Here is a 27,682-nt window from a genome sequence, read left to right as displayed (position 1 = left end):
ATACATATGCACTCTAGTGTGGAAATTAACAATGCAGAAGTTTGTGAATAGCCACAAACATGTAGTGGGTGTGGAAAAATGTCACAATATATGTCCTCCCTAGAATGTCTATTCTGCACTCCTTGGAGAAGATTCACTCACAAGTTCGAGCAAGTAAATTTTTACGAGAGTATACCCTTAAGGCTTTTGTGTACCTAAATTGATCTTCGATAATCACAACCATAAGAGTCACGAGGTGTTTATTATAATTAGCACAGCGGATAGAAATATTGAACTTTGTCCTGGACTGCACTTTCTGCCTTTACTTCACAGTGAATGGGAAGTTTGTGTAAACGCAAATATCCCTGCAATACCTTGATCATTTATTGGGAAGGACAGTACTTGAATTTTTTGTTGTACCTAAATTCACATCACTCATTATGTCACTCATGCAGCATTTAGCCTAGAAGAAGGTGTGCCAGAAAATAACTTTTGTCCGTCACAAGAATGCGCCCCATTACACCACCTTAAAATGTTTTTCACATGGTGCTATGGAAACATTTTATAACATTCTTGGAGGTTAAGGTACACAAACATTTCGGACTCAAAGACATTTCTTAGGTTCCAAGGACGATTTAGACTGTAGAATGGACAGGTTAAAACATCCTACCACATAGGCCACAAGAATTGTCAATGCATCATTTATGCTAATGTGGCTGCTTGACTAAAACGTTCTAGCCAAAGATGTTTTCTAGTACCCTGCCTCCTACTGGTGAGGGTTTAAGCGTACAGCCTTAGAAGGCGCTCAGTACTAGAAATCATCCAAAACATAAAAGAAGCTCTACCAATGCTAGTTGTCTGTCTTTTAGGCCATTAACCAGGAGCACTGCAAGTATTTAAAACTTCCCAGGCAAAATAGATCTTGCCACATGTAAAGCTGTTCTAAAGTTCCTTTTTGGATGGTCACCCCTCACTTTTTGCTGCTGGATGCTGTTGCTTTTGACCTGGAAGTGTACTGAGGCCTGCTAACCAGACATCAGTACCAGTGCTCCCTTAAATTGTACTGATAGTTGCAAAACCAATTGGCAACAACTTTACCACCCCTGCAAGGCCATAGTAAATTGTACCAGTGGTAACCAGGGCAGCAATGGTAAAGGGGTCCAGAGGGCTGCAGCATGGATTGTGCCACTCTGTATAACCCATGTAAAGGTAAGCCTGCAGAGTTGCCATGTCAGCCTGCATGAGCAGTTTGTCTACTCGAGTTTGACTCTGTCCACACCAAGTGCAGGCAGAGTCCATTCACTGCCATATCACAGGTCATTCACCCTAAGGTGGGCCTCCTGTAGCCCAGGTGGCAGGGTGCACTGTGTCATGAGTGTAGACATACATGCTCGAGCATATATGACCCCGTGGAAGCATTCCAAATTCAGTGCTACTGCAAGTGACCGACAGCCCATAGAATTACATGATCTTGTCGCGTGGGCTCTCATTATTCTAAATGAGACTACTGGATTTCTAGGTAGCAGGATCTATAACGGTGTGGGGGACTGAGTCTGTCCCACGTGTAAAGAACTCTGTCACCCTAAATCCGGTTTTTGCTCCGGCTAACTAGCAGTGCCTCATTCCTCCCATTTGGAAGGAATGATTTGGCAGCCGAGCGCATGACATATTTGGAACTTCTCAGGGAAGTCGTGGTTACTCAGATCCAAACCAACTCTCTTATTTACAATATGATCTCATATACAAATGACAAAGACAGTATAAGTTTTATATAATGTTTTAATAAAACGACTGTGTTTTAGATATTAAGGCGTGAGCCGCAATAACCAGAACGATACAACACAGTAGGATTGTAATAGTTACCAGGAGAGTAAAACATAAAAACAAAGCTATCATATTGTCAAACAGTTTCTACTCTCCCTCTGCTTGTTTTATCTAGAGCACAGCATGTTAAGCTTCTAGCTTGCCTATTAGAATCACTGTGGATACATCAGCCCTCATACCTGAGCAAAGACCTGTGATCTTGGTTCAGCATCTGCAACTAGGCAGTCAGCGTCAAGTTGTGGTTCCCTGGTCGGAATCTCCCTCTCGCGTGTATTGGGACAAGGAAGTGATTTTATAACTAACATGTCATCGTGATCACAAAATGTCCCTACGCAGGAATGCCAAGTCTAAACTCTTACCACGTCTATCCGCAATGTACCAGACTGTATCCTTGACTGAAGCACAGAGTAAATATGTTATGGAGAACTCCAGTGCTGAAGTAGGCAAAACAGTGTGATATGAATAAAAAACAACACCGTAGAACTGGCTATTTGAAAAATAACAGTACGAAGCCTAATAAAAAGCATGTAGAGCAAAGTGCACAGAGGTTCTAAGCTGTCAGCAAATGAATAAAATATATTCAGGGCAAAGTGCACAAAGGCCTAAAGCCTGAAGCTAAAGCGCAATGAATACGTAAAACTAACCACACTACAATCTGGCACCCGGGCAGTCCCCAGATGTCCAGCTCTATGATAGCCTGACTGATTTTCCTTGTGTTTGGTGTCAAACGCTGTGCTGTTTACCTCTGAGAGTGATTCTCATGCCCTGGATTAGCTAGCATGTACCTTGGTGGCATCCTCTGAGGATGCTCCTCCAGATACCAGCTTTCCCCTGCCTTGGCAGGCTCTCCTGAGCCATTTGTCGCCAAGACAAGAGTCTGCCCTCCTGCTGGATGTGCTAGCACTTGCCCCAGGATGGAGACAAAGGAGGTGGGCAGGTTGGATGTCGTACCTCTGCCCTCCCAGGATGGCTAATTTTTACAGGATTTCACCTCCCTTGATATGTAATCTCTTGTCTCCCACTCAAGGACAAAGCCTTTCCTGGCCTTTCTGGTCTGACACGTGGGAGAATTAGTTATTTAGGAGGCATACACCTCTGAAAGGCTAACCACACATTTAGGCTGGGCTAGGAGGTCTGTGTAGCCGAGGGAAGTTTCTGCCATGTTGGCAAACCTTAGAAATAGTGTGTTCTGGGCAAAAAAGTGACATACTCCCCCAGGAAGTCGTCACTTCAGGGGAGGACTAGCCACAGGGACCAGAAGCCCATTGGGCACTGACCCTCACACCCTTAACGCCCCCTAAATCAGTATTTAAGCGGCTCCCCTGGCACCAGAACCTCAGTTCTGACTTTGAATCTGAGAAAAGGCACAAAGGAGAGAGGACAGTGCCATGAGGAGACCATATACTTGAACTGCATGATTGAAGTGTGCCCCCGGTGAAAACTCATTGTTCCCAGCAGGAGGGATTCCAGTGGAAGCCAGAAAGTAAAGCAGACTTCCCTGACTGTTAGTGCCAGTCACCTGCAGAAGAATCGTCGTGCTGAGTCACAAGAAGTGCAACACGTCGGGCCTCTCATGAGTGAGCCGAAAGAAAGTCAGTGACCTGCACCCCAGGTGTGGTACTGAGGCGCTCACCAAGTTTCAAGCTGTTACTCCATCCTCGAGCCAATGAAATAATGACGGAGTACTTTTGAAGTTGCCAAGGCTTTTTGGTCACCAGCTTGGTAACTGACCCTGTCTCAGACATCACCAACTTCAGAGCAGTTCCACAGCGTAGTGACCAACATTGGCAACGACCTCACTCCTAAGATCATGCATCCTGAAGGAGGCAACTTCGAGAGATGTGGCAAAACATCTTTGGCTTGACCCTCCCATGATTGACAGCTGAAAGACTACCACTGCACCCACAGCCGTCGGATGTAGTAGTGAAGATCCTGCTGTGGTTTCTAGGTCCTGAGACACCAAAGCCCTCTACTCTCTGAGTGTAGAGAGAAGTTCGACCTTCAACTGTGTGTTTGTCACGTGCTGCAATTTTGACAGCATCCATGGATCCCGTCAGCACCAAGGAAAGCCAGAACACCTGTGCACCCACACTTCCAGGGCAAGGTCTTGAGCTAGGGATCCACCAAACTTTAACTCCAGGTGGGTTCCACGGAACTCACCGCACAAGTGTCTGATTGCACTCTGTGCTTTTCACCCATTGACTTCAATGGAACTGCTTGTCAATTAAAAGTGAATCTATTTTTCAGCGTTTTAAAATCCACAACTACGGTTGTCTGTAAGATACATACAGCCAAATTTAAGAAAAGTGGCGCTGCATCCATGGAGCGCTACTTTTATTGCGCACCTTATTGCCCCTCTAACGCCACCATGTGTGTGCCATATTTAACATACGGTGCACCATGGCAGTAGTTAGGGGACTAGCGTCAACATTTTTGATGCTAGTTTGTTGCTTTTCAGGACTAGTGCCAAAAAACGTTGACGCTAATCCTGCAAAGCTCATTGAGGCCCATTGAAAACAATGGTGTGCCTCCTTTTAACGCCTGCTCTGTGCAGGCATTAAAAATGCAGCAAAAAATGGTGCAAAGAAATCTTTTAGATTTAATTGCCCTATTTTTCTTCCCCCCTTCCTAATGGGGGAACGCCCCCTTGCATACATTATGCTTGGTGCAGGCATAATGTGGCGCAAGGGGTTACAAAGTGGCGCAATGCAAGCATTGCGCCACTTTGTAAATATGGTGCAGCATTTTTGCCATAATATTGCCACATTAGCATAAAAAAATTATGCTAATGAGGGAATATATGGCGCTAGACCCTCCTAAATCTGGGCCATAGTTCGTTATGGTGTCTAAATAAAAATAAAAATCTGCTTTGTTTTTCTAAATGGGTTTCAGATTTCTTTCGAGTCGTGTCATTTACTTATCATCCATGTGGGTTCTGTGAAATGCTTTACACGTTTCTCTAAGTATCCTGACTGCTCTTTGCCACACTACCAGGTCTGAGCTAAGGTTTACTGGTGTGAACCAGAGGTCCACTTCTGGATAACATGCTAGTATTATATGGTAAGACTCCCCAGTCATGCCACTTAACACTGCCACCTTGGGCGTCTTATTCACTTATTCACTGAACAAAATCATTTTTGTCTGGACTTGTACAGTAATTTGACACCACCTTAAAGTGGTATCCTCATATTGCAGCCTTACCTTGCCATATGAATGTCCCTGGTTTTGACCTGCCCACCTGCAGTCTACTATGTCCTGGGAACGGAGACAACATCTTGTGGTCTAAATTGTTCTTGTACCCTGAACACGGAGGGTTTAGGAGAAGATTTATAAAACACTCTATGTAGTACACTTTAAGGCTAAGTCCTGCGGATGTGTCACCGTTTAGGGCACAAATATACGCTACACTAATGTAAGCATAGCTTGGAACCTCTGTTAACTTTGTTGCTACCACTAAGCAAGCATTGGTAGGTTTGCATTATTGATCTATTACATGCAAACAGCATTTGCTCGTGCTGTACTTGCCTGTTTTAGCTACTTTAAGCCACACCTATTGGCTTTGATTGCAATGGTTGTAGTGATGGTGGTAGCGGTACTACTTGTATTGGTGATGAAAATGGGGATAATGATGGTGGTAATGTGCCCATAATGCTGGTGGAAGCAATGGTACCGGTGGTCATAGTGGTACTGGTGGGGAATAGTGGTTGCAAAGGTGATGGTGAAAATCATAATGGTGGTCATAACTCTGGGAACGTAAATGGTGGATGTGGCAGTAATGGTAGAGGTGGTAATGTTGATTGTGGTGATAGTGATGCTGTGATAATGGCGGTAGTGGTTATCTCACTGGTGGCCACGGTGGTAGTGGCAATGATGGTAGTAATTATTATTGTAATGCTGGCAATGGCTGTAGTGGTGGTGGCAATAGAGGTTACGAATGGGGAAGTGGTAATGGCGGTGGGATAACAACCTGAAAAGAAACAGACCTGAGTGATAACAAAAAAAGCAGGTGGTTCTGTAATTGTCAGGCTCGCACTCGGGTACTGACAACACAATTGGAGTCTATTGCGGTAAAAAAAAAATACAAAAAAAGATTCGTATCTGCATTCAAATCATGTACGATATAAATAATTGAATGTGTGAGAATTGAGGGTATTTTTAAGGTGTAAAACACTATCTCACGCCTTGCAATGAAAACTCTCCAATAAAGGTAGATTGATTCACAAAACGGCCAGAGCCATGGAATCAGAGGATAATACACATCCTGGTGGATGTGAAGCTCGCTCTGCTATTTATGAAAGAATTTGTAGCATTACGTCTTCCAGACTCCCATGCTGTCAAGCCAGACCTGCTGACAAGGTAATGGCGGGGACGAATTGATACAAAAGAAACACAAAAATACCTGTGCTGGAGCCTTGTTAGGGCCAGTGATAAAATGCGAATCAGGACTCAGCCTTTTACCATGTGAGACATAATCCGTAACCCTCTTTTAGCACGAAGATCAGCCTATAATTAAATTAAAAATGACATCGTTTTAAGAGAATTGAAATGCACAGCACAATGCGCATCTGTATAATTCATAGCATAGTCCTACTTCTTAAACGGCAATAAAGATAAAACACATGAAAGGGTGCGCCATTTCGGCATGAATACTGCCAGCCAGCATGAAAATATGAAACAAAAACGTACAGAGGCGCTCTACTGCCCAGCAGAACGCTTTGAACCCGTTAGGATATAAGAGATTTGGTTATTGATGACTGTGTCACAAATGACATCCTATTCTATTATGCAACAACACGTCCAGGGTCTGCTCACCGCGGGAGCTTCCTTTCAAGTCTGAAATCACATTAGTGTTTCCCAGATGGCGTCTCACCGCTGAGCTGCTGCTTCACCCTGGAACTAAATTTGATGTTCTAAAAACAGCAGCATTTTGAAGCTTTATTGCAATTGTCAAGGACTAGGCATATTTCTGTCATGGTATGGTATAAAATCTTGGTGACATCGCTCTTGAATGGTGGAATGTAACATCACATGCATCCACACATGAGCACTTTAAGGATCTCATTCCCCGTTTCCTGACGTGAAGGAGCATACAAGGCTCCCTATGCCACAAAATACCTCCCTCCTTTACTCCCCTTCAACTCCTCCCTCACCTCCACAGCCCTCCCAGAGACTTCTATACATTTATCCCCTGCTCAGATCAGTAGAGAAAGGTATACTTTAAACAGCCACAGAATTAGAAATTCCATAAGGATCTAAGCAGGCGCGGCTCCTTCGCTATGGTGGAGGAATGTTGCACCTCCCACCCCGCCAGCAGCAGCAGCTGCAAACCTTTAACAATAAAACATAAAAAAACTATGTTTATTATCGCTTTATTGTTAAAGTGGCGGGGCATGGGGGTGACAGGGATGGAAGAGGAATGCAAAGTACTCCCCTCAGTGCGCATGTGTGTTTGACGGCCGTCTCGGGCCAGCCAAACACACATGGGCACTGGGATCTCTCCAACCCAGCACTGTGTTGCCGGGTTGGAGAGAGCAGGCAGAGGCTCCCAGTCTGCCTGGGAGCGCCGAGCCAGGGCACCCTGGACACTCCGAATGCTGCTTTCATGCAGCTGGCAGCATGAAAGAAGCGTTCGGATTAGTGGCAGGGCAGGCTGGGAGCCTGTGCCTGCAGTGGATGCTGAAGAGCGGCAGCAGCAGGGGATCAGGTAAGTGTTTTTTTCTCTTTTCCCCCAATCCCCTCGCCACACGCCGCCCGCCTCTTTTCCGAGCCGCATGCCACTCCTGGATCTAAGACCAGAAAAATCGATCCCACACTGTATTTCCCCATTCCATGGGGTTTAACTTGTAATTGCACAGTCCTGGGGCGGATTAATTGCACAGTAATGGTAAAATTATAGGAGATTTTACTGTACCCAGAGTACCTTGCAACTCGGAATGAGGGCCTAAATGTATGTATGTTTGTATGCATATGTGTGTGTGCATGTGGTGTGTGTGTGTGTGTGTGTGTGTTTAAAATATTAAACATTACCCCGTTAACAAACTTAAGTTGAGATGGGGTGCGCAAAATAGCAACATGGCAAATGCAAAAAACTCAGTTTGGTAGAGTTAAGGTTAAGGGCCGAATGTGGAAGTACCTTGTTGGGGCTGCATGTCACCATAACTTCTTTTGCAGTTTCCCAACCTGAAACTCCAAGTACATTATTAATCCTAAAGACAGGAGCATGTGCCTTGTCAGGATGTGAATGGAGATAAAGGCACCTCCGCATTTTATTTATGCTACTCAATATATCCAGCATGAAGCATGGTCTGCCTAACCAGGAAGCAAACGCTTGACCTACAGACCCCATATTGTCAATGGCAAATGTTCATTTTACTGAGCCTGAGTCTCAGTCCACCTATGGCATGACTTTGGTCATTCCTCGTCTTCCCGGTAGCATAACATCCTCAAAGACGGAGGATGGAGACGGTGAATTGAAATAGGTCTCTTTTCAAAACAGCCATTCACTGGTGAGCATGTCATCCTATTCTTTATCCCATTCTAAAGGTAGACATGAAGGTGACCCCAGTAGCTATCTTCAGAGGCAGACCACGGGACCACCATCCATCTCAGAAAAAACATTGTTTTGCCTGTCGAGGTCTGTTTCATTGACTTATTCTGCATCATCTGAATAGGGGCTCTAAAAGCTCCTGTAATTGGTCAGTTCTGACTCGCACAACAGCATGCTAAGGCAACGCACACTCTACATTATCAATTCAGGCTAAAAGCTTCAAACTAGTTTCTTCTTTAAGTGAGGGCAAATGATGTACATTGGATCAAGACCTCTGTCGAGTGCTGCTTGGAGCTTTTCACTTTGTTCAATATTTTTTTTCCTTCTAAATATATTTGACTTGCAGATTCTTCCAAGATCTGTTTGCACGCCTTCTGCTTCCAAAATAACCACATCAAAAGTGCATTTATTCAATACCAGAGTAATACATTTTGTAAAAGACGTACTCTGGGTGCATTATAATGTGCCTTATGTGTATCGTAGTTTATTTTAGAAGTAAAATAGCCCATCAGATTGTCAGTGACGGAGCTGGTCATCTTCCATCTTTGTGAGCTGTCCCTGTTCATGCACTCTGTCGCCTATTCTGTTTCACCGGGCAGAACTTGCTGTTTTAAATATTATTGTCTTCTTTCAAAGCACACAGCGGAGCTGATGTCAGTTGTTTAAAGAGTGATGCTTCCATTTCCTGCATATTCTTTTCAGTCAGAACTTCTCATAACGCCTCTGAATCCTCTGTTCCTGGCCCTCCGTGGGTCATATCCTCTCCCCAATCAGCCCCTGTTGCCCAATAATGCCTGCTCACTGCGCCACCTGCACTCTTTGAAAAAATGGTGCCACCATATCTGTCTGAAAAACATATTTCTCTTGTCCACAGTGCCATTTTAAGGATTTGAGGGGTTCAGGGAAAGACATATTTTGGGGGCCCCATAAGGAAAACAATTGGAATTTATTACCCGTTTCCTGCTGACTCAAGCCTACATGATGCCAAACAATACTAAATTATATGTTAACTTTTTAACTGGGTCACACAAAAACAGTTGAAATATATCTTACCCTGGACCCCAAAAATCCTTAAAATGACACGGAGTAGCGGGATGGAGTCAGTGGTGGAGAAAGGCAGAGATGGAGAAAGGTGTAGATAGAGGAGTAGAACATATTGAGGTCAAAGAGAACTCTTTCCCAGAAGGCCCTTGAAAGGTGGGGGTTTGGGCAATTGCGACAATGCCTTAAAAAGCCTTTACTTGCCCATATGATGGAAAAATTATGGCAGGATAAAAATCCAGCCCAACTGAACGGGCTCTCCTTACTCTAATGCAGTCCTCTTGTGACTCATTTATTGAAGGACTCTCCCATTAGAAATTATAGGTAGCAGTGTATCATAAATAATATACATATATAAAGTTCTGCATAGCTTATTGGGATGTCCTGTCTTTATAAAGTCCAACAGGATGTCACATTAAGCACTCATGCTGCTGCAGGGTGACATCATAGGTTTCTGTACACTGTGTGCCCAACCACTGCGTACTTTGTTGCTTTGTTTTCTATCCTTTTTATGATTTATTCTAGCACCCTTAAAAGAATCATAAAAAAATATCCGGTTTGCTTGTGAGTAATGATAGAGATCAAATTTTACCAATATGGTAGTGGCATAGAAGTTAGCATATGGTGACTTATAAATCTTTATTTAAAAGCCTAACTGAGAAATTAAGATGAAATGTAAATATGTGCACTTTTGAAAAATGGCAGACATTGTGACCTCCATTTATTTTGACATTGTGTTTTGCCATGAAAGATGTTGTGCATTTATATTCAAGTGAATTACTGACAGAAATTAATATTAAAAGCATTATTTTTAGTGAAATAATAGAGATGACAAGTTTATATTATGAGTATTACATGAACATGAATTAATCGTACTTATCTTGATTATGTGATTATATTAACATAGAGTTATATGTGTGTAGAAAAATAAATGCACATCTCTGTCATTGCTAGCGAGATGCACTAACAATTATTGCAATTAAATCACGCTTGCTTTGCATATGTGATATAAATTAAAAGGTATACATGAGCATACATGTTTATCAATTATGATTTATGTTTGGGCTTTATTGATCAGACTAGTCCTGCAAATTTCATTTTCACAACAGCAGTGAAGAAGAGCTGAATCATCTTGTTTCCTTTGACCGGAATTATTCCCTAGGTTGCTGACGTGTTAGAGAAAGTCCTATTGTATTAACCAATGACAATTGTAACACTATTTGTTCTACATGAGAACTGTTAGAATCATCCTGTGTACCATGGGAAAGAATCGCAAAGTTTCAATTGATGAACAAGTGTTATATTTTGGCGGAACTGTATGAATTAATTAAGATTAATTTGTACACTCCCTGAGAAGATCCGCAACAGTTGCAAACTTGATGTCAATAAGGATTTTCAATTGGATATTGATTAATTTGCACAAGATGAATCCAAATGGAGGACCAATCAGAAACTTGTGGACATTTCTAGCAAAGGAGAGATTTTTGACATTTTAAGTCAGTCGAGTCTTGCTTAGGACCCTTTGCTGTAATGCTACTCTCTCATCTCCTAGATCCCCTTGACTCTTGGATAACTTCTGAAGGATCCATGCTATCCTTTCTATTTGCCCCATTTACTTATGCTGTTCTGCACTAATATGCCCAATAAACTCTGAACTGCTATCTTGCCCTATTTGCAGCCTGTGTTTTGCACTGCCCCTGATGCTGCTGTCTACTGATGCCGAGAACCTGTGAGTGTTCTAAATCAACAAATCTTTCCTGTCTGCTGTCCCATGAAGAGAGGTATATAAACTGTATTGTGGTTCTTCGCGTTTCCTTTGCAGGTTAGATGATTACACCAGTGTATTTATAAACGTGATTCAGTTTGGAGTTTTGATTCTGTGGCCAAATTGGTCATGGAGTTTGAAGATTGTTTATGTTTTTCATGTTATTGATTTATGTTGAATGAATCTGATTACCACACTCTTCACTGAGTCCAAAGATCCTATCCACCGCTAGTGTAGGTGGGACGTATTGTGGTGTCTCACCAGAGCGCATGTGGTTTCTGAATCCGAGTTGGGAGGAAGACACCCATGCGCGCTCCAACAGTAAAGATCCTGTTGACTCATGTAAAGTATTTCCTGCACTGACCTACACTGTCTTCACTTTAGCTGGCTCCATTCCATCTTATCCAGTCTACACCCCGCTCAGTCTACATAAAGATAGAGCTGATCAAGTTAATGTTTTTCCACAGAATTTAGCTCCGTGTGCTTTAAGTAATGCCACATCTGATGTCTGCCCTACAGTAATTCAATTTTGGCTTTGGAATTATCAATTAAACTTGACATATAGCACTGTGACTCTCACTTTTTTAATTTTTAGCTCCAGGCACTGACACTAATATCTTTCAAAATGGAGCAGTGAAGAAGAGGATGTTCAATCATGAAATAGACAGCTCTTGCTTTGAAAACTGGTGCTCACATACTGAGGACAGCTCAAGACTGTGATTTCTGTATTTCCTCAAAATCCTGCAAAATGTTTGAGCATTCAGCTGATATTGGCTGTCAACCTTAAGAATGAATACTTTTAAAGGTTTATTAAGTCCTTTCTCACCACTGTCTGCCAAGTGCTTCATGCTCCTCTTCCCCCTCTCCCAATGTAGCAGTTGTGGACACCTGCCACTGCTCTAAACTGGTTCTTTAAACTGTCCACAGGATTTGCCTTTTTGGAGGAACCATGTAGATGCGTGTCTCAGCACAGCTAGCTACACTCCCTTCAGAACACAAACTGCATCACAAGTTGAAACACTATTGCTGTTGCCTGGGCTTCATGCTTGTAGTGTCTTGCATGATTTAGAATGGATCCCTTATGGCTCCCTCAGTGCTCCATATCAGTGTGTAACGTAATCGCTAGAATAGAATGTATGAAACTTTGTTTTAGAATGTTGGGAGTTCACAGATACAGAGGAATAAAGATGTGAGATACAGATCCATGTGTGGTCTAATAATTCACCATGTACCGGGCTGGGGAAGACGCTGCAATTGGTGACGAGATGGTGAGAAGTAACCCGAAGAAGAAAGTGCTCTCCTGCAGAGTGTGCTGTGGTCCAAGCAAACTGCTCATGGTGGCACGTGTGCCTTTAGCAAAGTGCCGAGTCAGCGGCTGCTGTATGTGGAGTCCAAGTGCAAGTCCAGCTGGGGTTAAGCATGTGAATGGAAAAAGATCTTCAACGAAAAGTCTACTCATCGTTGGTCAAAAAGCTACGACCAAGATCCTACAAAAGGTACCTCGCTGCCACGCAAAATAAAATTATACAATTTATGTAGCTTTAACATTGAAGGCTCATTCAACCAGGCTTACAATGCGCAGTTAAAGACAATTATCAAATAGCACTGTTTGACAGAATGAGGGAAAAGGAAGCATACTGCCATTACTCTTACCTGAGTCTTAATTAGTGAAGCATTACAACCTCAGCACCGAGCAAGGTGTCCCAAAAAGAAGCACTGGGGTTGTGCTTACTGAGCTGTCCAGCACCTGAAGCAGCACACCATCAAAGCTGCCAGGTGGTGGCCCAGAACAACTCCAGAGGTCTCCATGATTGCAGGGGCACCGATGGAGACTAAGAAGAAGGCCAAAACTCCAAAGGCTGTCCTGGATGATCCAGAAGCTGAAACATCAGTAGGCCTTCATGATAATGCAGATTCCCAAGGGCATTTTAGTGAATTGGACACAGCTCCACACTTTATGTCAGCCACTCCCATGAACAGTTACAATGCTGCCACTTTTCTCAACAGCCACCATCATTCGACACTGCCGAAAAGCAAAATGTTGGTGACAGATGGACTGCATGGATAGAGACATTTGAAGATTTCATTGATGCACTTGAAGAGACTGATAACAGGAAGATTATCAAATATTTCAAAAATCCTGCTGGTAATGGTACACTAAAGAGTAATGGCACACATGAAATATTTAAATATTAACCAACCAGTGTAAAAAGTTTTTAAACCAATGTAATCCAAACTTTACTATTATCTGGTGTAGCACAAAACAGTAGTCTTTATATGAGTTTATTAAACCTTTGTCCAAACTATTTATCTCTCTAAAAATCCACAACACTATAGAAACTGTTCACAATCCTGAGTCACATTCTATTTAAATGCCTATACATTATCCAATTCACATCCAACTTAATTGTTCATATTCACAATTTCATAGTTAGTCCAAGTATCCCATTAGTATAACCATAATTTCCAGCTTGCTTGTCTGTCGTCAACACGTGTTTCATCCGGGGGAGTACCCCTAGGATTTCCTCAGGACTTTCTTGTCATTAAAGTTTCATCAAAACTCCCTAAAATAATATTGTCAAATATTACATTTCGGCTGTACAATATCTATTTTTAACCTAATCTATTTAATCATGTGCCAACCAAGTGACCGGGTGAGAACCACCTAGTGATATCCCTTAACGTGAGCCTAAGTGAAAAAGTTTTTGATTCTAATTTTAACCCCCTTAAAGTGTAAACTGTCTAATAGTGCATATAAAGCAGATAAGTGCAGCCACCTTGTGCCTTGAATTAGGATAAAACGTTATTAATGATGGTGTATATCTTACTCATTATTATCTAAGAAAGACCCCCCTGTGCTTCCTTATACCCCCAATAGTTAGAGGTATATCCCCTTAATTTATTTAATTTTACCTTGCTAGCTCCGTTGTCTCTTATTCCTTTAGTGTTTCATAGTATCTCTTGAGTATCGAAGAGTATAATCTGGTTATATGTATAATGCGAAATAATAAATGCATCAATATTTCATTGGTTTATGTTATTTTCATAGCAGATAATAGTGTTCATTTCAAACTTGTGGGGCGCTTACCTTTTCCTTGTTCCCTTGACTAGATTTTAAATCGTCTCTCCACGTTTTTCTTATTTGTGGTATCTATTGCGAAATGACAACCGATTAATTGTTTACCCCGAAAGCTGTCTATCCGATACGAGAGTATTAACTACTACTTTTGAGTCTTTACCTGTAACAATATTGTTTAAATGCCAGCGAGTACGCTCCTGAATGTCTAACCCGAGTTGCTACCATGCGTCCTATTTAAACGCGTAGGTTTCATAATTAAAATAGAAGACGGACTCCAGAAATCTGGCCGTCTTTGTAACGATGTAAACGATGCACTTCTTCGTGAGGGTTCCCCTTTCCCCTGATTCCACTCTAAGGTGCTAGAAATCGAAAACGGACTGCATTAACCTCACATATGTCCGTGAGAGAAACAGCCACACAAATTAGTCGTCATATAATCATTAAAGGCTGATCCATATCCTACGTGCCCTATCTACATACAATTTTGACTTCTTGTTATGCTTTGCATTCTAAATAGTCAGTAATGATCTGAAGATGATAATATGGTAACAAACTAATGAGTTGCTTTACATATCATATGAACTTTCCACTACATACCTCACCCGAGCCACTAACCCAAATCTGACTATTTATATAATTGAAAATATAATGTACATTTGACACTCCCCAAAGTAGGTGTTTTTCATTCCCTTAATTTTATTAATTCTACCATGAATTAGTTCATTTATTAACTCACTACCCTGTCATTGCTAATTATAAATCACTGAGGAAATATTCTATCTCATGATTTTTATTTAATCCTTGTTCTACAGCCCCTAGTTTCATAATCCATAATGATTCCCTCCTCCTCAGGGCCAATTCTCTGTTACCTCCCCGTGGGTTCTTTTCACATTGTTCAAAACCAAAAAATGTGAAGTCTTTATGCGCCCCTTGTGCTTTACATATCATCATATGAGAGGCTATCGGATAACGTTCATCTAGTTGTCTTATTGCTCTCCAATGTTCCGATATTCTTGTTTTAAGTGGGCGTATCGTGCTGCCCACATATATTCTCTCACATTTGCATATAAGCATGTATACTACAAATTTTGTGTTACAGTCTATGTGTGATTTTATGTATATTTTACATCCTCTTCTGTCAAGAAACTCTTTTTTGGCTTGCCATGCCCATTTACACATTGCACATGAACCACATTTGAAAAAGCCTCGATTACGTACACTGAGCCAATCTGCTTTAGTCCCATCTGGTGAATAGCTCGGACTCAAAATATTGTTAAGGGTATTCCCTCTTCTAAATGAAACCTCCGGTTTGCTCCCTATATATTTCTTGAGCGTCTCATCTTGAGTTAGTATTGGCCAGTGTTTTTTCATTATTCTCAATAATTTCTGAGAGATATCCGTATAATCTAAAACAATCCTCACTCTCTGAGCACTATTGCTCCTGGTCTCTCTGTTTTTCTGAGTCGTTAGTGATAATGTCTGTAAACGGGAGGTCTTGAGAGCCTTATTGCGAGATTTAAGTATATTATTCTCAGAGTAGCCTCTAGCTCTAAATCTATGGTCCATATCCTGAATAGCACTATAAAAATCACAGTCTTTACTACAATTCCTTCTTGCTCTGATCATTTCTCCCAACGGTATAGCCTCTATTTGATATTTAGGGTGTGAGCTTGTCGCATGCAATATAGTGTTGCAGGCGGTAATTTTCCGAAATAATTTACTCTCTATCTTATTGTTCTCTACAAATAACTCTACATCTCGAAATTCTATTTTAGACTCACTATATTTATATGTAAATTTAATATTCACATCATTTCCATTAAGGTAGTTACAAAAGCTCTCCAACGTTGTTACATCACCTGTCCATAACATGAGACAATCATCAATATATCGCCCCCAATAGAGGATATGTGAATGCCATGTTGCCGCTTTTGAGCCCCACACCCAATTTTCCTCGAACCATCCCATGAACAAATTAGCATACGACTGTGAGAATTTCGAGCCCATTGCTACACCCTGTTTTTGTCTAAACTAATTTTGTTTCACCAGAAAGTAGTTATTATTGAGTATAAGATCAATCATGTTCAGCAACATGTGTGTATGTTCTAATAAGCTCGCCGATCTCCTATTCAAAATGTGTTCTATTGCTTTCAATCCCCATTCATGTTGTATGCTGGTGTAAAGTGCTACCACATCTAGAGTTACCAGAATCATACCTGGTTCCCATTGGATATCTGACAACATACTTAATACATGTTTGGTGTCATTAATATGTGATGGTAAATTGTTTACGAATGGTTGTAGAAAGATATCAACATATTCTGACAATCTCTCAGTAGGGCCTCCTATACCCGAAACAATAGGTCTCCCTGGTGGAAATTTAAATTGTTTGTGTATTTTCGGTAGCGTGTATAGACACGGGTTTTTAGGACGAAATATTTGTAAATGTAAAAATTCTTCCTCATCCAGTAGATTCTTATCCCTCCAATCAATTAACATTCGGTTAATTTTCCCTGTCAAAGCTGACATCGGATTGTACAAAAGTCTTTCATAGCATGCAGTATCATTTAGTTGTGTACTTATTTCTTGTTCATAGTCTATCCGATTCATCACAACTATATTCCCCCCCTTATCTGCTTTCTTAATAGTCAAGTCCACATCAGATTTCAAAGTCTTTAATGCAATATATTCCTCTCGTTTCAGATTCGATTTCCTCCATTGTCTCTTCTTCATCTCTGCTTTGTCCAGATCATTCCATACTAGTCCAAAGAAAGTTTCTATATTACTGTCACTCGTTGACTTTGGTATCCAGGTTGATCTTCGTTTCAAGCCACTGGTAATATGTGTATCTGAAGATATACTTAAATCCTGTAATATCGAGGACGTTGTCACTGGATCCTCTTCAAAGTCTGTAATTGTCATTAGTGTTACAGTGTCATGAATGTCCTGGATAGACAGTTTGCTGTACGCCCCTATGTCTTTTGGAGCTCTTTCTGTGTCAGTTACACGCAAATCAAAATACCTCTTGAGTTTTAGTTTTCTCATAAACTTAAATAAATAAATTTTAGATTGGCATATGTTCCCCCCAAATGATGGACAGAAACTCAGTCCTTTATTCAAAAGTGATATCATATCCGAGGATAATTGCTTATCAGATAAATTCACAACATTGTTTTCCAATTCAACATTTATGTCTATGTCTTTTTGTCCCGTGACCTTGTTTTCATGCCCACATATGTGTCGCCTTTTATTTCCTCTTTTCCCTCTACGTGTCCTCCTACCCAATTTCTTTTCTGATTTATCTCCCAGTTGCCCTGTTTTATTCTTTTGAGTTCTTGTAAAAAACCCACTGCTTGTGTGTCAGATCCCATATGTAAGTCTCTAGTTTCAACATCGCTACTATCTGTCAATAAACTACTTCTGGATATACTTCTGGATAGAGGATATACCTCTAACTATTGGGGGTATAAGGAAGCACACAGGGGTCTTTCTTAGATAATAATGAGTAAGATATACACCATCATTAATAACGTTTTATCCTAATTCAACGCACAAGGTGGCTGCACTTATCTGCTTTATATGCACTATTAGACAGTTTACACTTTAAGGGGGTTAAGGGGGTTAAAATTAGAATCAAACAAACTTTTTCACTTAGGCTCACGTTAAGGGATATCACTAGGTGGTTCTCACCCGGTCACTTGGTTGGCACATGATTAAATAGATTAGGTTAAAAATAGATATTGTACAGCCGAAATGTAATATTTGACAATATTATTTTAGGAAGTTTTGATGAAACTTTAATGACAAGAAAGTCCTGAGGAAATCCTAGGGGTACTCCCCCGGATGAAACACGTGTTGACGACGGACAAGCAAGCTGGAAATTATGGTTATACTAATGGGATACTTGGACTAACTATGAAATTGTGAATATGAACAATTAAGTTGGATGTGAATTGGATAATGTATAGGCATTTAAATAGAATGTGACTCAGGATTGTGAACAGTTTCTATAGTGTTGTGGATTTTTAGAGAGATAAATAGTTTGGACAAAGGTTTAATAAACTCATATAAAGACTACTGTTTTGTACTACACCAGATAATAGTAAAGTTGGGATTACATTGGTTTAAAAACTTTTTATATTGGTTTGTTAAGATTTAAATATTTCATGTGTGCCATTAATCTTTAGTGTAATGGCAGATATCCCATTGGGTATATTGTGTAGGTAATTTTGGAGGGTGGATACCTGAGTTCTGTGCACCGTGTTGATAGAATTATATTAAGCCAGATTTTTTTGGAATAGGAGCGCCAATCACTCACTACCTCGCCCTCTTTTTTACCTGCTGGTAATGGTGTAAAAGAAGTCATATAGAAAATGAAGAAAAAAGCCGAAGAAGTCACGTGCTGTCAGATTAAGAATGTGTTGAATCTCAAATTCAATCCAGTACCAAATGTCAATTATAAACATTATGGGGGTTATTCCAACTTTGGAGGAAGTGGTAATCCGTCCCAAAAGTGACGGTAAAGTGACAGATATACCACCAGCCGTATTACAAGTCCATTATATCCTATGGAACTCGTAATACGGCTGGTGGTAAATCCGTCACATTTGGGACGGATTACCACCTCCTCCAAAGTTGGAATAACCCCCTATGTTTTTAGTCAAGAATTTCAAACAGCTGGTGAAACTACGGATGAATTAGTGGGAAGGCTCCCCACACTTATCAAACACTGTAAGTTCAATTAACTTAAATATGAATAAGCCAGGAGACTTAGAGTGATGAATGGATGCTTGTCCGGTTCATTCAGACAACAAATGCTGGGAGAAACTCTTAGTCTGAAGTGAGTATTGATGGCTGCCAGAGCTGAGGAATGTGCTCAGAGACAAGCTGCTGACATGGAGGCCGGAGGTGCCCAGAGCAAGTCAGCCATGTGTGTGAAAAGTAATTTGAAACAAAAGACTCAAGGACATAAAGTGATGTCTACACGCAAAAAGAAGATGTGTTTCACATGTGGATTTGCTCTTCCACATGAAGGAAAGTGTCCCGCCATTGGTCAGATATGCAAAGGCTGTGGGAAAGAGAATAATTTTCTGACAATATGCAGAGCGAAGGAAATGCAAGTGTGTCACAGCACAAAGACAAGATGGCTACCAGAATGTTCCAGAAGCAACTTTCTACACATGCCCACAAGGCCAAGGAGTGACATCAGTTGAGGCAAATAAATACTAAACAACGTCGATTATCATCTAAATCATTGTCAACAGTTCTTCAGTCTCAATAATAAGTGAAAGTGAAGAAAGTGATTGTGCTATGTTTACCTCAGAAAAATATGCACATGTCGGACTGGTTGTGAGGAGAAAAGTCAGTAAAAAAAAGTCAACATGTCAAAATAACAGAATCATACAAACACTGCCCAAAGATTACGCTGAAAATAAATGGATGTTCACTACCTTTCATCATTTATACTGGTGCTCCTATAAATATAATGCCAGAAGAAAAGTACAATAAACTGTCTCCATTACCGTGGCTCACACCGTCAAAGACCAAAGTATACGCTTGGGCTGCATCAACAAGAATGAAGAGTAAAGGTTAATTTATGGTGACAGTTAAAGATAAGAAAACAAAGGGTTAAGCACCGATCCACATACTTCAAGGTACCGCAGCAAGTGCCTGCTTGCTCATTTTCAACACTATTGCTGACATGGCACTGATTTCAGTGAATTACAAAATGAATTCTCATCACAAGATAGTAAGTCAATTCACTTCATTATTTCATGGGTTGGGAAAGTTAAAGAGTATAAAAGTAAATGTGCATATTAATAAGGATATCTGTCCTGTTGCTTAGAGAAATAGACATGTTGCTTTTCATTTCCAAGAAGCTGTTGAAAAAGAACTTGAATCATAACTAAAGCATGACATTATTGAACGTTTCACTGGTCCAACACCATGGGTCTCTCCCATAGTTTTCGTGCCTACTAAGGACCATCAAGAGCTGTAAGCTTATGCATTGACATGCGCTAAGCAAACAAAGCAATTGAACAAGAGAGACATCCAGGGCAGCACATTGCAGACATGATTATATAATTAAATGGTGCCATGATCTTTTCTCAACTTCATTTAAATAAAGGTTATCATCAGTTAGAACTAGAAGAAAATTGCCAACTGCATGTGTACTTTTGTTACACATGTTGGTTTGGTTAGATACAAAGGACTTGGCTTTGGTGTGTCATCCTCTGCAGAACTTTTCCAAGACGTCAAACAATCCATCATAAAACCTGTTGTATATGCATTTAACTATAACAATGACATATTGGTTTTTGGAGCTACACAGAAGGTGCATGATAGAGCCCTCACAATTGTATGTCAACTACTCAGTGATGCAGGTTTGACTTTAAATGCCAACAAGTGTGAGTTCAATAAAACAAAACTGAAATTCTTTGGCCATACATTTTCTGATGGGGTCATGATGCCTGTCCCGGCAAAAGTAGAAGCTTTAGCAAAAACTAAAACCCCACAAGATGGTTTGATGGTACGTTCTTTTCTTGCAATGGCCAGCTATTGTTCATGATGCATAAAGGACTTTACCACTGTCAGTGCTTCACTACACGAGTTAACCAAGTAAAGCTTTTCTTTTAAGTGGTCCAGAGAATGTGAAAGAGAATCAAACATGCCATGGAAAGTGCTACAGAAATGGCATACTTCAATCCAAAACTATATATTGAGATTGTAGTTAATAGTCCTGTTGGGTTAGGTGTTACACTTACACAGTATAGTAGATGTCCAAAATGCAAGAAGACATATTGTGGCCTATGCTAGTCAGAGTTTATCTCAAACAGGACTGAATACCTGACAAGGAAAGTTTGGTGAACATTTCCATGTATTCCTGTATAGAAAGCCTTTTAAGCTGGTGACTGATAATCAAGACTTGCTGACCATCTTTGGCAATCCAAAGGCTAAAATGCCTCCTCAAATTTAACAATGGAGACTATGAGTCCAAAAGAAGGATTATTCAATTTAGCATCGACCGGGAAAGGATCAAAATCCTGCTGACTACTTTTTGAGAGTGCCCATTCAAGGTCATTCCAAAAAGGGTGAGGTCTACATCAATTTCATTGTTAAGTACACCAGCAGCTATATCGTTAGCCCAGATTGTCACTGCTACGAGTCATGACAGTGACGTATTAAAGTTAAAACACATAATTACACATCAGTTGTAGGTCAAACATGATCGACCTCTATGTAATGATGGCGAATATCAAAAGTACAAGAATGTCAAGGATGAATTATCCACAAATCAGGAAGGCGTTAGTCTGCGAGGATACTGATTCCAGGGAGTCTATGACAAAATGTGATAGAAGTGGTTCACAAAGGACATTGTGGTATTATTGCTAGAAAGAGAGCCCTTTGGGCCTGAGGGCCTGAATTAGAGTTTGGCGGATGGGGTTACTCTGTCCATTATATCTTATGAACATCATAATATTGAGGACGGGATATCCAGCATGTTTGAGAGAGAGTAACTTGTACTATAAAATCTACATCAGGCCCTAAGTTTGGTTTCCTTGCCTAGATGGAAGAGTTGAAAAAAGGAGCTCAAAGCCTGTCATATATGCAATTGCCAGTCAACCAAAGTCAAAGTCACTCAGCATTAGCTAAACATGTCAGAACTCCTCAAAAACACCTTCGAGAAACTAGCCATCAATTTCTTTGGCCCACTGGAAAATGTACATCCCTTATGTTGATAATAGATGAATATTCATGTTTTCCATTGGTCGACGGTCTCTCATCCATGACACATAAATGAGTGATCGAAAAATTGGATGGCATATTTGCAAGATGGGGTGTGCAAGATATTGTGAAACTGGACAATGGTTCACCCTTTAATAGCAAATAATTTAAGGAATTTCTGGAGTATCTGAATGTAAAGCAAAAAAAGATCACATGCTTGTGGCCACAGGCCAATGGACTTGATGAGCATTTTATGGGTACACTAAAAAAAAGGAGTGCGGTGTGCAACTCTTGAGATGCTCAGTTTTAATGCAGTGCTGAAATCTACTCTCTGAGCTTATTGTTCAACACCCCATTCAACCACAGGTGAAAGTCCTGTGACTTTGTTGTTCGGGAAAATAATAGCAACCAAGATACCCTAACGGACCAGAGAAAGAGATACCAATGAAAACTTGATTCGTATGAGGGACTTGTTTCAAAAATAGAAAATGAAAATGTATGCAGACAAGAGGCAACATGCAAAAGGCCTCTCAATTGGTGATTGCTTGGCAGCGACAGAAAAGAAAATCTGATTCTTCTTACGATGTTGAGCCCTTTCAAGTAGTGTCTACCAAAGGACACATGGTGACTACCTATAGACCAGGGAAGTCCCTTACCAGAGGCTCTTCTCACTTCAGGCCTGTGTTTCATCAGACTTCAGCTTGAGACGGTGAAAGAAAGACTGATTGTGAAAACTCAATGACTGTTGTTGATTCCTTACCATCATTGGGAATTTCCGACATTAAAGATGACCATTCACAGCTTCCAGTAACCAGATCGAGTTGACAGATCAAAGTGCCCAGAATATTAATTAAAGAGATATAGTTGAACATATTTCTGGCACCTGAACCTGGCCTTCAGGAGGCCGAAGGTTCGCTCGATCACCCTCCTAGTCCGCTCATGGGCCTCATTGTACCGTTCCTCTGCCCTTGTCCTGGGATTCCTCACTGGGGTCAATAGCTGTGACAGGTTGGGGTAACCAGAGTCCCCTAATAGCCACACCCGGTGCCTCTGGAGTTGACCCATCACATACGGGATGCTGCTATTCCGCAGGATGTAGGCGTCATGCACTGAGCCAGGGAACTTGGCATTAACATGGGAGATGTACTGGTCAGCCAAACACACCATCTGTACATTCATGGAATGATAACTCTTCCGGTTCCTGTACACCTGTGCACTCCTGCTTGGGGGGAACCAAAGCAACATGTGTCCCATCAATGGCACCAATGATGTTGGGAATATGTCCAAGGGCATAGAAGTCTCCTTTCACTGTAACCAAATCCCCCACCTCAGGGAAAATGATGTAGCTCCTCATGTGTTTGAGCAGGGCAGACAACACTCTGGACAACACCTTGGAAAACATGGGCTGGGACATCACTGATGATATGGCCACTGTTGTTTGAAAAGACCCACTTGCTAAGAAATGGAGTACTGACAGCACCTGCACTAGAGGGGGGATCCCTGTGGGTTGGCGGATGGGTGACATCAGGTCTGGCTCCAGCTGGGCACACAGTTCCTGTATAGTGGCTCGGTCAAGCCTGTATGTCAGTATGACATGTCGTTCCTCCATTGTCGACAGGTCCACCAGCGGTCTGTACACGGGAAGATTCCTCCATCTCCTCGCATGTCCCAGCGGACGGTGCCTATGAAGGACAACAGCGAGCACAGAGTCAATCAACCCACAGGTACGTAACCACAGCTTGCACATAACACGATTCCCAATGCATTGGAAGGTTTGTGTGAGTGTTGATGCAAGGCCTAGGTATGTGTGACGCAGTAGAAATTAAGCCATGTGGGCCCTTGAAATGGCGGCTGCCTGACCTGTGAAGTGCGACAGTGGGATGTGAGGTCAATGCGCTGGCGTGGCACACCGTGGCGGTAGGCGGTCGAAGACCGCGGCACAAAGCCGCATTGGTTAACATTGAACCCTATGGGTTTCAGGAGCCAATGACGATGTGCGCCGGCGGTCGCGGTACGCACTGCCGCGGTATGCACCGCCGCGGGCGTGACCGCCATTTTCTATCTGCTTAATCACTCGATACCTGATCTTCCACAGGAGACGACCTACACTGCAAGTGCTGCTGTGACCTCGGTCTGGAAGAGACAATGGCTCATGCGACTGGGGAAAAGGCCCCTGCCTTCACTGCGGAGGAGTTGGAGAAACTTGTGGATGGGGTCCTCCCCCAGTATGCGCTACTCTACGGTCCTCCAGACCAACAGGTAAGTACACAGGGACCATGCTTAGTGGGCAATGCCTGGGTTGAGTGGGGTGGATGAAAGATGGTGGGGAGGGGAGCGATTGAAGCATGCATCAAACGACAGAGGAGAGCATGTGCCACATGGCAAGGGTGGGGATGGGGGGCTACTCACATCGAGCATGCAGAAGGTGATGACAATTTTTCTCTCCCTGTACATGTCACATAGGTCAGCGCCCACCAGAAAGTCGCTATTTGGCGTGCCATCGCCAAGGACGTCCGGACCCTGGGGGTCCACAACAGACGGGGCACCCACTGCCGGAAGAGGTGGGAGGACATCCGACGCTGGAGCAGGAAGACGGCGGAGGCTCAGCTGGGGATGGCCTCCCAACGTAGGAAGGGTGCCAGTCGTACTTTGACCCCCCTGATGTCCCGGATCCTGGCGGTGGCCTACCCCGATTTGGATGGGCGCGTGAGGACATCACAGAAGACACAAGGGGGTGAGTACAAATACATTCTGCTGAATTTGCGCGCAGTGGAGGTGTCTGGGTGGGGGAGGAGGGCTGTGGGTATCCCTAGGCCAGGGCGATTTCTGTAGGCTAGGCCCCTCCGTAAGGCATGGCCCTGTGCCCCCGCCCCCCACCTCTGTAGGGTGCCAAGTACAGGTATCCATGGCCCTGTGTCATCTATGTGTGCATTTGTCGTCAATAGGCTTGTAGGCCATGTCCCACGGATTGCGTAGTGGACCCCAAGTGCGCGGCATAGTGCAAGGGGCTTCTGTGTCTGTCCTCTCCGCCAACGGTGTCGCCAATGCATGCACTCAACATGTCTTTATTTCTCCCCCCCCCCTTTTTTGTGGTTTTCCTGTTCATGTGTGCATTAGCATCATCAGGCGGAGGAGAAGTGGCATCGGAGCACGAGGGATCTGCATCCCACATGGCCCTGGAGGGCCATGCAACGGAGTCCGAATACACCAGTGGGACAGAGGGCGAGTGGAGCTCCACAGCGGGGACTCGTGCTGATGTCAGTGACAGCGACTCGTCCTCTGAAGGGAGCTCCCTTGTGGTGGAGGCAACATCCGTGCCCCCCGCAACAACAGGTACAGCCGCCACCCAGCGCACCAGCACCGCCCTCCCAGCAGCCCCTCAGCGTTTGCCCCGTGCCTGCTCACCCAGGAAGGTGGGCATCTCCTTCGCCCCAGGCACCTCAGGCCCTGCCCCTGTCACCCCTGCTGCCCTCATTGGGGAGGTCATTGACCTCCTGAGGACCATCATTGTTGGGCAGTCTACCCTTTTGAATGCCATCCAGGGTGTAGAAAGGGAGGTGCACCAGAGTAATGCATACCTGGAGGGCATTCATTCTGGTCAGGCTGCCCATCAGCGATCGTTCAACGCTCTGGCCTCAGCACTGACGGCAGCCATTGTCCCTGTCTCTAGCCTCCCCCCTCCAACTTCCTCCGCCCAGACCCAATCCCCTGTACCTCTGCCTATCCCAGACACACCATCAGACCAGCCTGCACACACCTCAACACCCAAGGGAAGCTCATCCAGACATAAGCACCACACATCACACAAGCATTCACACAAGCAACATCCACATGCAGACATACCAACACCCACTGCCTCCACTGTGTCCCCCTCCTCCTCGTCTCCCTCCTCCCTCCCTGTGACGTCTCCACTCACACTTGCATGCACAACATCTTCAGCCACTACGTCCATCACCAGCACACCCACCAGAACACTCCACACACGTGCAGTCACCACCCCCACTACCATTTACACGTCCCCTGTGTCCTCTCCCAGTGTGTCTGTCACCCCCTCTTCCAAACTACACAAACGCAGGCAGCCACCCACCCAACAGCCATCCACCTCACGACAGCCTCCAGCCCAAGCACCTGCACCCAAAGACACCAGACTTCACACTCCTACAACCACATCCTCTTCCTCCACTCCCATACCCACTACACCTACCCGTCCCTCTCTTTCCAAATTGCTTTTCTTTTCCAAACTTGACCTCTTTCCAACAACTCCCCCACCCCGTCCATCTCATAAGACTCCAATCAGCACCTCAGCCACCACAAAACCTGGACCTGTAAAGACTGTTTGCCATGGACTGTGGAGTCCCCCACCCTCAAGGGCAGCCAGTTCAGCTAGGAGCCAAGGCACGGCCAGCCCACCCCTGGAAAAGCATCCGAATATTGCCAGTGCCCGGGGCGAGAGACCAAAGACACCAGGGACAAAAATCCCTACATTGGCTCCGGCAGGAAGTCGGGTGCCACCTGGCACACCGCCAAAGGTGGGAAAGGGCCACAGGCGAACAGGGAAGGGTGGGAAGGGCAGCACGCCCGACAAGTCCTGCAGCAGGCCAGCTGGCCAGGAGGGCCCCACCAGCCCCATCTCAGGTGTGCAGGAGGACACCCACAGGCCCGGTACTGCAGCCCTGGAGGGCCCGCAAGCCACGTCCCAGGTGGGCAGAAGGACACCCACAGGCCCGGTACTGCAGCCCAGGAGGGCCCCACAAGCCACCAGACAGATGGGCAGGAAGGCCCCGCCAGCCACATGTCAGGTGGCGAGTGACATCCATGCCATGGCCGGATCCGCTGACCTGGACACTCATCTCAACCACCGCTGAACAGGGCCCTTCATCTCAAGCACCGCTGAACTGGGCACCGCCGTCTCAAGAACCGCTGAACTGGGCCCTTCATCTCAAGCACCGCTCGGCTGGGCACCGGCGTCTCAAGAACCGCTGCACTGGGCCCTTCATCTCAAGCACCGCTGAACAGGGCACCGCCGTCTCATGCACCGCTGAACTGGGCACCGCCGTCTCAAGCACCGCTGAACAGGGCCCTTCATCTCAAGCACCGCTGAACTGGGCCCTTCATCTCAAGCACTGCTCCGCTGGGCACCGCCGTCTCAAGCACCGCTCCGCTGGGCACCGCCGTCTCATGCACCGCTGAACTGGGCCCTTCATCTCAAGAACCGCTGGCCCATTGGCGGAAGGGGCAGGCCCGCATCTGTGTCGGGCAGGGCTGCACGAAGCACTCTGGGCACTAGTCCCCCTCCAGTACCAGTGGAGACTGTCATCCACTTGAGAGACTGTGGCTTTGCACTCCCCAGGATGGCACAGTGGGCAACCCACCCACTGTAGAGACTTGAGAGACTGTGGCTTTGCACTCCCCAGGATGGCACAGTGGGCAACCCACCCACTGTAGAGACTTGAGAGACTGTGGATTTGCACTCCCCAGGATGGCACAGTGGGCAACCCACCCACTGTAGAGACTTGAGAGACTGTGGCTTTGCACTCCCCAGGATGGTACAGTGGGCAACCCACCCACTGTAGAGACTTGAGAGACTGTGGCTTTGCACTCCCCAGGATGGCACAGTGGCCATAGAGGCCCCTCGTGGATCTGGCGTCGTGGACTCATCTGGCTGAGGTGCCCCCCCTTCCCTTCCCCCTGAGGTGCCTGTAGTTTTCCTATCTGATGCCCC

The sequence above is a fragment of the Pleurodeles waltl genome, chromosome 1_1 (genome assembly GCF_031143425.1).
Source record: "Pleurodeles waltl isolate 20211129_DDA chromosome 1_1, aPleWal1.hap1.20221129, whole genome shotgun sequence".
NCBI classification, from domain to species: Eukaryota; Metazoa; Chordata; class Amphibia; order Caudata; family Salamandridae; genus Pleurodeles; species Pleurodeles waltl.
This window is presented reverse-complemented; position numbering follows the sequence as displayed.